A 14,942-nucleotide genomic window follows, 5' to 3' on the forward strand; every position below is an offset into this window, starting at 1 on the left:
AACACGGACCAGTCTCTTTCAGACCAATGAATTAATTTTATTGATTGAAAGCGTAATGCCCCAATTTTATTTTTATTACTCCAAAGCCCTAATAGTTAACTTGGCATTCATGATTCCTTCTGATTCTCTAACATTCCTTTATGAGTTTTAGGATAAATATAACATCTTTATTGGAAGAAGACACGGACCTGTGATTCGCGCCTATGGTCAATGCAGGACCGAATGACTTGGCAGGTTTCCCAATGGTGCCAGGATTCCAGGAGACATCAGCTTTTCTATGGATACTGTGGTAACTCATTAAGCAACAAATCAGAGTGCGTGTCCAATCCTCCGTGACCCTTTGCCACGTAGACAATAAAAATGGGGTTTATAAACAAAACTTGGACAAAACAGAGTAATAATCACCTGCTTCAAAAATAACAAATGCTAAGAAACTTCTTTCGTATAAGGCAGAGTAGGGCCCAAATAACTACTTTCCAGATTGGAAGACAAAATTGCACTGTATGGCAAAGTTGGTGGCATCGCAAAACCATTTCACACCTGCCCCCTTAATGTAGTACACGATAGACAGGTGCGAAATGAGAAATACAGGCAACTCAGGTAACAGCTGACAAATGAAGAAGGGCCCAGCTGGGCTTGAGATTTTTAGAGTTGGTTTGGGAAGAGCTTAAATCTTTGAAAACTGGATGGATGGAGAGAAATGGAGAGGGAATTCCAAATAGGGTGAACATTGTGAGAAGAAACAGGGAGGTGGAAAAGTAAACTGCTTTTCCCAAATTTATTCGCTAAGGGATGGGCAGATTATAAGGATTTCAGCAAGACGGCAGTGGGATGGGTGCATAGCATTAGATTCGTGTACAGACAACTACAGAACTCCATGACCTTAAAAAAACATGGTAGGGAAACATTCCATCCCCAAAATAGGTTTGCTTCTTTCTTTCTTTTATTTTTTTCTTTTTGCAACATAACCAAATCAAACTTCAGAGCAAGTAAGAGAAAGAATGTTCTCTGCTGAGTTTTGAAAACCCAATTCCCTTTGCGTTCTTTATATCTTTAAATAAAACCAGAGGGAACTGCCATTCTCTCGGATATTGCTAACAAGCCAGTTTAGAAGCTTTCTAAAAAATCTAGAAACAATAAATGCTGGAGAGGGTGTGGAGAAAAGGGAACCCTTTTGCACTGCTGGTGGGAATGTGAATTGGTACGGCCACTATGGAGAACAGTATGGAGGTTCCTTAAAAATCTACAAATAGAACTACCCAGCAATCCCACTGCTGGGCACATACCTTGAGAAAACCACAATTCAAAAAGAGTCATGTACCAAAATGTTCATTGCAGCTCTATTTACAATAGACCGGAGATGGAAACAACCTAAGTGTCCATCATCGGATGAATGGGTAAAGAAGATGTGGCACATATACACAATGGAATATTACTCAGCCATAAAAAGAAACGAAATTGAGCTATTTGTAATGAGTTGGATAGACCTAGAGTCTGTCATACAGAATGAAGTAAGTCAGAAAGAGAAAGACAAATCCCGTATGCTAACACATATATATGGAATTTAAGGAAAAAAAATGTCATGAAGAACCTAGGGGTAAGACAGGAATAAAGACACAGACCTACTAGAGAATGGACTTGAGGATATGGGGAGGGGGAAGGGTAAGCTGAGACAAAGCGAGAGAGAGGCATGGACATATATACACTACCAAATGTAAGGTAGATAGCTAGTGGGAAGCAGCGCATAGCACAGGGAGATGAGCTCAGTGCTTTGTGACCACCTGGAGGGGTGGGATAGGGAGGGTGGGAGGGAGGGAGATGCAGGAGGGAAGAGATGTGGGAGCATGTGTGTATGTGTAACTGATTCACTTTGTTGTAGAGCAGGAGCTAACACACCATTGTAAAGCAATTGTACTCCAATAAAGATGTGAAAAAATAAATAAATAAAAGCAAACAAAATGAAAAAAAAAAAAAAGAAGCTTTCTAGACAGAATGTTTTCTTTGGGGAGCTTCAGAGCTGCCACGCTTATGAAGTATTCAAAACCACTTCCTCCCCCCAGCATTTTGCTTCTGAACGAGGGGCTCAGTATGACTCTCATGCTGGACTTGTTTTCCCCCTCCCAAGAGAGAAGGGAAGGTCTTACAGAACAACTAAACACGTAGAACTTAGTCATTCCTCCAGGAGAATGAGAAACTGCAAACAGTACTCTGACGTACGAAGAAATGTTTTGAAGACTGTAAATGTCTCTGAGGGGGAAGTTGATGAACGGGAACTCGGGCATTATTCACACTTCTCCTTTGTTCAGGTTTTATGTGACAACTAAAAGCACCCACGAAATTGTAGACACATCTTGTGCAAGGTTTATCTTCAGTGAACATAATGAAAGTCATACTTGGGACTATGGGGAAATCAGAAAACTTCCACTTGTTTTGGTATTTAAAAGACGTGTATCAGAAATTGCAAGAATTGTGCCTGGGTGGGTGAGAGCTCACTGAGCAGGCAGTGGCTAGGCTAGTTCATAAAAGACAACGAAGCAGCAACAATACTAATACGGGCACTTACTATGTACTAAGAGTTTGTATATACTATCCCACTTCAAGGTCATACCACCTACTCTTTGAAGGAAGGATTATTATAGGGAAGGTGAGGCTTAAAGAGGCTTAACCAACTTGCCCAAGGATATCAGGGCTAAACAGTGGCAGAGGCAGAATTCAGACCTAAGTGTCTTACTCCAGACTTGGCATGCTTCCCCACTAAGCCCCACCACCTCCCTGCCCACTGATAGTTCTGAAATGAGCAGGGAAGTTCCTAATTCCCTTAATTTCTTGTCTTTTTTGTCAAGTGATGTTGATTTCTACATGCTTGAGATAACTGAATGGAGTCTAGAAACTGGTCACCGTAAAAGGTCATGGAAGCAACCCCCGGAGGTAATGCAAGGAGTTCTTTCTGGAGATGCCAACATGTGGGGCTGGATAGCTTCTTCCTCAGGACCTGCCCAACACATGAGAGGGTACCCTCTGATGGCTTCCATGTGGCATCCAGTAGAGACCTTTAAAATATCAGGAAGATGTTTCTGAGGCTGCCCCAGAGTTAAATAACTTGGAAGCAGGGACCATAGGGAAGGCTATCATAGAATTCATGGGCCTGAGCAGAGACTCAGAAACTTTCACTGATGCTTAATGGAACAGCATTCATCCTGAACAAACAATTTTATCTCTCCCGCTCCCCAAATAGACCTTCAGTGATAAAAAGGACACAGCGCTGTTCCATGTTCTTGATACAGGAATCTTTAGAGATAATCTTCACGTAATCAGAAGAACTGAAAATACAACAGTGAAAAAATTTTAAGGGCCTCTTAGAAGTACTTTTAATTATTTTTTTACCATATTAATAATGTTAATGTTCAGATATAAAACTACATAGAGAAAAAATGGAGTGGTAGGAAAAGGTTGTTGATTCTTCAAGTCTAAATTTATTGAGCACCTACTGGATGACAGCTGTTATAAACTGTATCATGGAAGATAGGAAAGCAGTATATCCATAGACTATTTTGACTTAAAAGAATTGAAGATGCATGTATAACATGATATTTTTCAAGGGAAATAGTTACATATTGTCCATACTCTCCATTTTGGCGATTTGGAAATTGCACAGAATCTGACATCCAAATCGCATAAGGACCATATTGCAGTTTCTACTACTTCTTCATAAACTTTTAGTTTCCTTCCTTTAGTGGGTTAACACCAGGCTAACTACACTGAAAGCAATGACTCACCTTGCCTTAGGTTACGCACTAGTGTTTATAAATCTCTGAAGGAGTTATATTTTTTAGATAATGGATTTCTGTTCCTTCTGCCTTGCTTTGTATGATCACTTCTGCTATCTCAGCATGATGAATCTTTCCACCTTGTTAGATTTATCAGACAGTGAAGAAACTTGACAGTCTGATGACTCTCTTTGTTCTCCTTTCTCAAGGTTCTCCCTTGAAACTTAATGAACCTGTAATTAAAGCAGCTGCATTTCCTAAATAATCCTTTAAGGCAAAAACACTACCATTGTGAGCTGAGTAGTTATTATTGTCCAGAGAGACACTCTACGTAGCACTAAATATTTTAAATTGATATTAATAAATGTGTCTGAGCAATCACAAACTCAGTCCCAAGACTGGTCAAATATGCAGACTGAATAGGCAACTGCCTGCCCTGCAGTGACAGAGGGGCCGGCAAGTACCTGGTGGGTCCATCAAGACATCCATCCATATTTGCTCTCCCTTATGTGAAAATCAACCAGGGAAAATTTTTTTTTCTTTTGTCTTGGGTTTATATGTTCATCCCTACCGAAAGTATAAACATTGATGATGTGTATACATTTAATATAAGTTGGAAATGCTTTCTTCAAAGCATATTTTAGATTCAGGAACTATAAAGTGAAAATGAAAGGATGGACCATAAGGGAAATGGACACCTAATGTAAGTGGAAAGAGAATTCTTCAAGGGACTCAACTGCATTGGAGGCCAATGCAAGCTTTGGCTAATTCAGAGACATGCTCGGAGCTAACTGTAGTAAAACGAAAAGTAAAATAAATTCTGAATAATAATATCCTATCACAGGACTAGACTATTCGTCTGCATACTCTAGTGAACGACTTACGCCCCAATGCCCCATGACTTAATAGTTTCCCAAAATTTTACTCATTTATTCAACAAACATTTAAGTGTCTAAAATGTATCTTCCAATAGTCTGAGTGCCAGGGTAACAGCTGTGAACAAGATGGACAAAATTCACTCAGGAGATTTACATCCAGCTTTAAAATACCTCCTTTAAATCGAATCCCATTACACCATTTCTTATCATCTAGATCTATCATAGATCTGTCCAAAAGCCACAGGGCAGTTTTGCTTACAGATTACAAGTGGTCCCTTTCTATGGACTATTTTCACAAGTAGCGAAACAAATAAAATATTTTATCATTTACAAATATGTCTTTGCTCTGAATGAATAAGTGAACTCATTTCTCTGTCCCAGGGCATCGACTTCTCTTGTTAAGAAAGAACAGTCCAACCTCTCTGCACAATTCTACCTCCCATAATAAACATTTAATGCCCTTAAGCAAAGAATGTTATTCTCATTCTGGACTCTAGAAATTAAACGGAAACATTAATGTTATTCCTCTCATTTTCTCTCTGATGTCCTGTGTTGTATCCAAAGCACATTAGTTTGTTGAAAGGGTCAGAACTGAGACACAGGTGTCAGTGTGAATGACTGGGAGGTAAAGAAGAACCTGCAGAATACATCTTCATATCAGTTTGAGGTAGGAACCTTGGTTCCATCCACAGTTGTGAAAATGAAATGCTAGGCAGGCAGGAGTTCCTATTCAGGGTAGTTTATTAACAAGAAATAGAGGCTAAGGTCAAGTTCTGTATTTCTACCTGCTAGGCATATGCCCTAGTGCAATTTGCTTAATATCTCTAAGCCTTAGTTTCCTCACCTGTAAAATGGACACAGTATGTATACTCACTTGTTATGGATTTCAGAGGAAGCATTGTTCTATCCTTATGTTACCAATTTTGCTTGGTCCCTGTAGCCCTAAGAGAAGGCAGTCTTGAATATTTCTACCTCTTCTCTAACACTTTTTCCTTTGCTAATCAATGTACAAAGAGTAACATGTCAGTTGAACATGGGGGAAACCTGATATATACTGTCGTATCAACCCTGAGCAGTGTCATTGCATTAAAAGAAAAAAAGGAAGTGGTCCGGGCCTTACCTCCCTTCTGCTATCCTAATCACTAAGGAAGGCTTTTATCTTGTTGGCCCAGATAGCAAAACAGACCTTCTAAAGGCCTAGCTGGAGGCTTACCTTGTGCTGTACCTTTCTTCCTTTCTCTCTGAAACTATCCATCCTTTAGGAGACTGTATATTTGATGAAGCCATGTGGATTCTTCATGTATAAAGGTCATCTCTGTATGCTCACTTTCTGGACAAATGCCTCAAGATCTAGCTTTGGGGAAAGAGGGGAGCCTCCTTTTTAATGAAACCGTAGCCACAGTCTCCAAAGCAACTTTACGCAAAACAGAACCGATGCTGTACTTTGCTTTCATCTGGCACTATGCATCAACGTCTCACCTTGTTAAAGAACACAGAGGACAAAAGATTCGTAAATTTCCAAGGAAGAGTGTATAAAGTGTATGTATATGAGTTCAAATTCAAGAATCTAGTCCCTACAAGAACTGGTGAGAGTAGGTGGACCATCAAATTGCAAAGGCAGAAAGCCAGGAAGAGAAAGTCTTGTTACTTAAATGGAGCTGCAAGCTGTGGTCTTGGCACCAGAAACAATGCAAGATCCTAGTTCTTGGGACTTGGGATGGAAAGGAAGAGCAGAATTAGCTGTAAGATTGAGATGTTGGATGAGAGCCCATTTTGAGGAAAGATAACACTAGGCCCAGATACTGAAGAAGCACTGAATGTCTTAGTGAGGGATTGTTTGACACTTGCTATAGCCATTTAGAGGACAGGAAAAGACCATAAATTTGACAGGGAATTAATTAACACTGATCCAAATTGATTTCAATGTAAAATCCTTCTTACTCAATTAAAATAATCTAGAAAGATTTCATTCAGTGCAGTAGCTTTATTTAAGTAGCCATTAATATCCTATAAAAATATCCCCTTGGGTAGATCAGTGTTAGGATGTCACGTACCTCAAGGGGCCAACCATGAGATGCAATTGGACAAAAGCAGTCAGATGCAGGGAATCTAATAAAGAGCGCTGGGTGAAGAGAAGGGGAGAACTGTAGATCGCACAGAGCAGCTGCCAGTTGGACAGCACAAGAGCCTCTTCAGGGTGTGGTTTCTCAAGAAGATCCAAAAACCCAGGTTCTTAGAGTTTTTTAAGTACGGCATTAAACAAGTTTTAATATTGGCAACTAAGTCTAATTTTATAAATTCATGTTAGTGGGAATATCAGTGGTTTCAGCGTGAAGCCGTGGGTTTGTTATAGGACTGAGGAACCATTTTTTTAAATTCATGGGTCACTAGTCAGGGTGGAAATCAAATGTACTTGGCTTGCCCTTTTCTATCTGACAGAATTTTACCTAAATGACTTCATTAGCTTTTTTTTTTTTTTTTTTTTTTTTAATGCATTACGCGGGCCTCTCACTGTTGTGGCCTCTCCCGTTGCAGAGCACAGGCTCCGGACACGCAGGCTCAGCGGCCATGGCTCACGGGCCCAGCCGCTCCGTGGCATGTGGGATCTTCCCGGACCGGGGCACGAACCCACGTCCCCTGCATCGGCAGGCGGACTCTCAACCACTGCGCCACCAGGGAAGCCCTTCATTAGCTTTTTAATTAACAAGAATGGATATACCACTTAATCAAGTAATTTGAAATATGCTTTGTACCTTATATTATGATCTGTTATTAAAGTTATAACTAGTAAGAGGGAGATGTTTGAGTGGGAGGGTGAGCAGAGGAAGCAGGTTTGAAGATAAATGAAAAAAGAAGAAAGAGAGAAGCAAGGAGAGAGTGAAAAGGCAGAGCGGACAAATGGTGCTGGAAAGAAACACATCCTGGAAGAGAGGAGCCATATTCACACACTGGGAGAGCATATAGAGAGTAGTTAGGGACATTCTGAATTGACAGCAGTTGAGAATTTCACTTTGCTATGTACCTCATTTATCCACTCCCCAATTAATTCAAGTTAATAAAGATATATTGACTCTCTTTGGATGCCAAACACGGTGTAGCTGAAACAGATGCTGCAGTGAAGAAAAGCAGGCCCACGAGTTTATGGGATTTACGTTTTCATGGGGAAACGGAAATGAGAAGATCAAGACATTAATATCTAATCTGTCAACTGGTAGGAAATGTTATAGAAGGAAAATACCAGGGAAGGACAGGGAGAACTCGTAGATAAGAGATTGCCTCTTTGGGTAGGTGGTCAAGGAAGGCCCCATTTTAGCAGAAATCTTAAGGATGTAAAGGAGCTGCCCATGAAGTTAACACTACATACTTTAAGCCACCTCCATGAGGGCAGACATTGCATCTACTTTGTTCACCTCTGACTTCTCATCACTCAGCACACAATGATTACTCTGGGAGGGATAGCCAAAATAGCCTTACGCGGTAGGTATTAGTCTCTGGACAGCCATAGCAGGAGATACAGCACATTCCCCCAAACCTGGAAGAGTTCAAGGTCATCATATTCGTCTGTTAGGCTGCCATAGCCACATACCTCAGACTGGCTGGCTTAAACAACAGAAATTTGTTTTCTCACAGTTCTGGAAGCTAAAAGTCCAAGATCAAGGTGCTGTCAGGGTTGGTTTCTAGTGAGATCTCTCTTTCTGGCATGTAGATAGCCACCTTCTCACTGTGCCCTCACATGGCCTTCCCTCTATGTGTATGCAGAGAGAGGTCTCTGGTGTCTCTTCTTCTTCTTTTTTTTTTTTTTTTAATTTTATTTATTTATTTATTTATGGCTGTGTTGGGTCTTCGTTTCTGTGCGAGGGCTTTCTCTAGTTGTGGCACGCGGGGGCCGCTCTTCATCGCGGTGCACGGGCCTCTCACTATCGCGGCCTCTCTTGTTGCGGAGCACAGGCTCCAGACGCGCAGGCTCAGTAGTTGTGGCTCACGGGCCCAGTTTCTCCACGGCATGTGGGATCTTCCCAGACCAGGGCTTGAACCCGTGTCCCCTGCATTGGCAGGCAGACTCTCAACCACTGCACCACCAGGGAAGCCCCTCTTCTTCTTCTTATAAAGACATTGCTTCTATCAGATTAGGACCCTATTCTTATGACCTCATTCAACCTCAAATGAGGTTTTCCCTCCCTAAAAAACCTACCTCCAAATACAGTCTCATTGGGGGTTAGGGCTTCAATATTTTGACACTGGGGGACTACAATTCAGTTCATAATAGCCATTGTATCCAGGGAGTTTCATTAGGCTTCTTTAATCACAAGCAACAGGTAGTGACCATGATTAATTTAGACAAAATGGAATGTGCTGAGTGGATGTTAGGGACAAAGCTGCCTTTACTTCAGCCTGGTACCGCTGGTACCCAACTATAGTTGGGCAGTGAATAACCTGTACGATCATAATTCATGGCCTTATTCAAGAGCCTTGGAGAATTGAAGGAAATGAAAAACCAGACTTTGGAAGAACAAAAATCAGAGAATTTCCAGACTTCAGAAGCTGGAACTAATAGAGTCTCTTCAGTGTGCCATCTTGAATGACGCCAGTCATTTCAGTCTTTTTAGACCTCCCATCAAGATAAAAGTTTGGAGGCTCTCAAGTCAGGCACATCTCTCTTCGTAAAGAGAGGTCAAGAAACTTGATAAACAGTTCTACTGAGTCTTTCTTCATTGGGTCTGGGATGGTGCCCAAAGATAAATCAAAGGGCTGTTACAAGAAGCAGGAGGGGGCTTCCCTGGTGGCGCAGTCATTGAGAGTCCGCCTGCCGACGCAGGGGACACGGGTTCGTGCCCCGGTCCGGGAGGATCCCACATGCCGTGGAGCGGCTGGGCCCGTGAGCCATGGACGCGGAGCCTGCGCGCCCGGAGCCTGTGCTCCGCGATGGGAGAGGCCACAACAGTGAGAGGCCCGCGTACCGCAAAAAAAAAAAAAAAAGAAAAAAATGAAAAAAAAGAAAAAAGAAACAGGAGGAATGGACTCTTGGCAGACAAAGTTGTGACAGCTAAAACTCCTATTCCAGAGGAAAATGAGCCCTGGCGCCAGTGTGTGGGGATTGGAGTTCAAACTCTGCCGTGTTCACTGGCTCTGTGACTTTTGTCAAGTTACTTAACTGATCTGTGCCTCATATTCCTCATCTGTAGATAAAAGAAAATTGTAGAATTATCTCATAAAAACGTTGATTTAATTCATAAAAAACTTAGAGCAGTGCCTGACAGTCTGTAGGTACTCAAAAAACATTAGCTAATATTATTTTATCTGAGACTTAATGTCCTTATTCATGATCTACTGTATATTCTGCTTTAGAAAGTAATTTCTAAATCATTTGATTACCTGATTATTATTAAACAAATTTGGATTTAAACTGAATTTCTCTCTCTTTCTCTCTCTCTCTCTCTCTCTCTCACACACACACACACACACACACACGTACGTGCGCATGCACATGCTCTGATGTACGTCTCCTAAGTTTCTTCCTAAATATATTATTGGAAAATATGCTTATGAAATTGCTCTTCATGAAATTATAGTTGTGAATATTCAAACTCACTCAAAGGCCAGAGATCAAAGCATATGATAAATGCAGTATTTAATAGGCTATGAGGAGGCGGCCAGAGAGTGAAGGTGGGTGTTAGTAACGGTTGTGTAAAATTATTTCTATTCAACATCAGGCAGAGGGAAGAAATACAAAGTTAATGAAATATTTACATGACACAAAATTGGGAGGCACTGCAAATGTTGGAGAAGCCTAAGAACCAGTAGCAATGTAGCCATAAAAAGGAAAATAAAACAAATGAAATTCAATTAAACAACAGTGGAATATTATGATGAAATGAAATGAAATTGAGACAGTAGACTCCTAAATTATAACACTTATTACAGTGCACTTTGCAAAATTTTTTACATCGTCATCTCCACTGCTCAGCCAAAAGCACTGAGACATTAACTCATTTAATTAAAAAATTATTGAGTATGGACTATGTAGCAGATATAGTGTTATTCAGGGAGATGCACCAATGAACAGGTCCACATCCTAGCTAGTGATTGCTCAGAGTCTATTTCACCCATCTTTGTACCCCCTAACACACAAACCCGGAGAACAGGAGAAGAAAGGAACCAGAGGCCATTTTTCAAGTAATACCTAACTAAAAAAGGAATACTCACAGTCAGATGTATCTAAAAGGAAAACTAATAATAACACGTATTCACTCCAACCAGACCCTGCTTTCAGTCCTTGAGTTGCATTCTCACTTCATCCTCAAACAGATGCTGGCACCTTGCCTTGCACTATGGTTAAGGAAGCTAAAGGTAAGTAACTCTTCCAAGAGTACCTAGATTGCTATAGTTAGCAGTGGTGCTGAGATTCAAACCAGGTCTGTCTGATTTGGTCCTTTTAAATCCTCATAGATCATTTTAATTTCTAGGAGGTAGGACACATCTAAGAGGAGAGGAGCTTTATTTAAATCTGTGAATCTCGTGCATTTTTACTGAGCACACAGAGAATTTTCATGCTTGAATTCCTGATTCTTTTAGTTGAAAAAACTGTAAAAAAATTTTCAACTGGCCATCAGCATTAGTGATTATTTCATTGTTAACACTTCTTATTAAGATTAGAGTTAGAATATATCAAACATGCTCACTGCTTCTTTATTCTGAGCTAAACTCTCCTTTGTGAAATATTTATATACATTATCTCAGTTGATGCTTACAGCAACTTTGTAAGGTAGGTAGTGGATAGGGAGGGAGAAGCATTTCCTTATCCTTCTTCTATACTGTTTGTAAACTAAGATTTAAGATTTATCCAAGGGCATATGAGGAAACTTTTTTTTTTTTTTTTTTTGGAATCACCATCCCCACCGCAGCTTACCTGATACATTTTCCTAATCTTGTTTGAGCCCAAAATCACTCCTTCCAGAGAGGTTTGTTTTACCTTCCCGTAACTTGTTCATATCTATTTGTAAAAGACAAAGAACTACTTCAAAGACACTGTAAGACTTTCCTGAAGGGTGTATATAAGAATTTGAAGCTAAGTTCTGAAGTACTCCATAAATGCTGAAAAGAACAAACAAGAATAGACCTCAGGAAAATAATCTGAAATCAATGAGCAGAATCGCTCTAGAAATCAGTATCACCAAAGGAGACAAATGGCTGAAAACTGAGGACAAATTAGAATTGCACACACAGTGTAACACAGTACCCAAACAGGCAGTGATTCTCAAAGCTGTGTATAAAGAGACATTTGATCATACGTTAGGAAAGTAATAGCCTTTTTCTGCAAAGCTCTGGGGACACCGCATCTGACAGTAGTGTCTGAGGTAATATAACCCTAGCAAGAGTGCAATAGACAGGCAAAAGAAATGATTGGGGACAAGAAATATTAATTTCCAAGTTAGGCTAAGGAGCTTAATGTGTGTAGGTTGGTGATGTAATGTCAAAGAGACGCATGATTCTGAGCAATAATATCACTTCTCCAAAGAAAAATAGATGTTATTTAGTCTAATTTATGTGGGCTCATAAAAACAAACCAGCGGACCACTGAGGACTTAAAGAAACTAAAGCCAGATCTGTGCCTCTAAAAAGAGTGTTCAAAACATTCAAAAAATGAAAGTGTATCTTAATTTTTAAATTGGCCTAGTGGCAAAGATTTTTGTTGATTCATTCTTTCAGTGAATTCTTATTGGATAATTGCCATGTGCTAGGCAGTGTATTAGGGGCTGAGGTAGAAAAATGAAGAAACTTTACCCTAAAGAGCTCATTTTTAATTCAAAATGCAATTGCATTAGAGGGTAAAAAAATTGTTGGTTGTAGACAAGGGCAGAAATCTAGAAATTCAGGGAGGCACAGGGTAAGAAATGAGGTTATGCTCAGCGTTGGTGCTGTCATAGCACCTATCTCTACTCGGCAAAGTCACAGCTAAAGTCCAAATCTGTCAAAAATATGAAGTCAAGAATTTTCCCCATAGGATTCTGTTTCATTCTTTTACCTACTAGTTTCTTTTTATAAAACATATCTAGAGAACTTGAGACAACACGTTCGTTAATGATAAGATGTAGTTCTTTCTGATAAGCACAGCCCTGGCATATCCATTTATGAGAAACCAGAGTGACTTTTTCAACTTCGATTACTGTGAGATGACCACATCAAAGAAAAAAAAAATGCAATTGCAAACAAATGCTTTATTAAAAGGTGTTATGTGTCTTAAAATGCACTTATCTGTATTGGGATGAAAATAGGCGCTTAGAGGAAGGGCAAATTTTTTAATGGGGTGGGAAAAAAAGAAATAGCACCGTAAAACGAATTTCATGTTTTCTTTCATTTGGCTTTATAACATAAAGTTCCCGTGTTATTATACACTTTTCACGAACATTTTAATGGCTGCAGATCACGTCCTGGAGTGCAAGTGATCACACTGCTGGCAGAAAGGGTATGGAACAGGCATCATGCCAGGCTGGTGCTGACAGTAAGCCAGGTCACTTTATGTGTGGGTGCCTCCAGCATGTCAACCCCACCAGTGAGCAAAGTCACACTTCCCATAGCCCAGGTTTGAACTCTGCTCACCAAATCCATGCTTTGACTTCCATTGGAAGAAAATCAAGACTTGTCTCTATGTCATGCACTAGGGGTACCTGGTAGCTTCTGTAGCCTGGCTTTGGGCCAGTGACTCATCTGTGCTAAAGCTGAAGCACGTACTCAGAGAGGAGGAGTGGCCATGGCAAGTGGGTGCCATCCACACTTCGCTGGCACTAGTGGCATCATCCCACCATATCCTTCAGACCTGGAGGGGCAGTGTCTTCACTGTCTATAAGCCCTGTGGGTTGCCATAATCCTTTCCACACTAATCCTAAAAAGGAGGGAGTAGTTAACAGGTTAATACTATTAACCATATCAATTATCTCTTTAATTGTAATAGTAAGTAACACCTATGGCAGGCCCTGTTCTATCTTGCATGCACTAATTCATTTCAACCTTGGACTAACTTTAGGAGGGAAATGTGATTGTTTCCCATTTTATAGGGAAGGAAACTTAAGGTTTAAGAACAGTTGAGATTTCTAGGAGAAGCTGCCCAAGGTCACTCAGCAGGGCTGTGAGAGAGCCAATGTGGGAATCCAGGCAGTCTAGATATGGAGCCTACCTGCTTTACCATGGTGTTACCTGCACATCAGGACTTCACCTGTTTAATTAATCCAGTGAGTGGCCAGATCTCCACTAACAGAGTATATACGATATTGGAGCCAAAAGTCCTCTTTCAGTACCAGTTCATTGAAGCAACAACCCGTGCTCTTATTAAGACAGCTCTGACAAGGCCAACATAGCTTCAAATGAGAAACGGACAGAAGAAATGTTTGAAACAATAATGACTGAGAATTTTCTCACACTAAAGTCAGTCACCGGGCCACAGTTCCAGAGAGCTGAGAGAACACCAAGACGAATGCCCAAAAACTACACCTAGGAGTATGGTCTTCAAAGTACAGAAATTCAAAGATAAACTCCTGAAAGAAGCAGGGAAAAAACAATTGTGTGTAGAGAAATAAACATAAGATTACATTCAGCTTCTCCTCAGAAACTATTCAATCAAGAAGAGAGTGGAATAAAATATTTAAACTCTTCAAAGACTATAAGCATCTCTTACAACCAAGCTCCATGAAGCAAAGTGTAAACACCATATGTACTTATTGGTGTTTACACTTCTTTTTCTCTTTTACTTATTGAGAACTGTCGGTTCTCAATAAGTTCTCAGCAGACAAATAAAACTCTAAAAAGAACTAACTGGAAGTTTTAAAAAGAAAATATATTAGCTGAAATAGGAAATTCAATAAACAGGCTTAATAATAGAATGGTGGTGACAGGGAAAAAATCATTGATTTTGAAGATAGAGCAATAGAAATGATCCAATTCAAGGAATAATAGTTAAAATGCTTTAAAACATATCAAAGGCTTGAGACAAGTTCAGTAACAAAAGTCTTATCATTCATATTATTGGGATCCTAGAAGGAGAGGAGAAAAGATTGGTGTGGGAAAGAAATATTTAAATAGTATCTGAAAACTTCCCACATTTGTTAAAAGGTACTAATTTAGAGATTTCAGAAGTTCATTAAACCTAAATAGGATAAACTCAAAGAATGCCATGCCCAGACACATCACAGTTAAACCATGGAAATCATAGGCAATGAAAAACTTTTAATTTATTACATGTAAAGGAAAACAGGATGTGACTGAGATAATTGTGACTTTCTTGCCACAGACAGTGGAGGCTAGA

The 14,942-nt window shown here is 40.1% G+C and overlaps 1 pseudogene; it reads left to right on the forward strand.

Moving 5' to 3' along the window:
• Positions 1-203: 203 nt before the first annotated feature.
• Positions 204-14,942, forward strand: part of LOC111183283 (p53 apoptosis effector related to PMP-22-like) — a 98,190-nt pseudogene continuing 83,451 nt past the window's right edge.

The sequence above is a fragment of the Delphinapterus leucas genome, chromosome 12 (assembly GCF_059928025.1).
Source record: "Delphinapterus leucas isolate spDelLeu-1000000601 "Yukka" chromosome 12, BTC_Dleu_Yukka2, whole genome shotgun sequence".
NCBI lineage: Eukaryota > Metazoa > Chordata > Mammalia > Artiodactyla > Monodontidae > Delphinapterus > Delphinapterus leucas.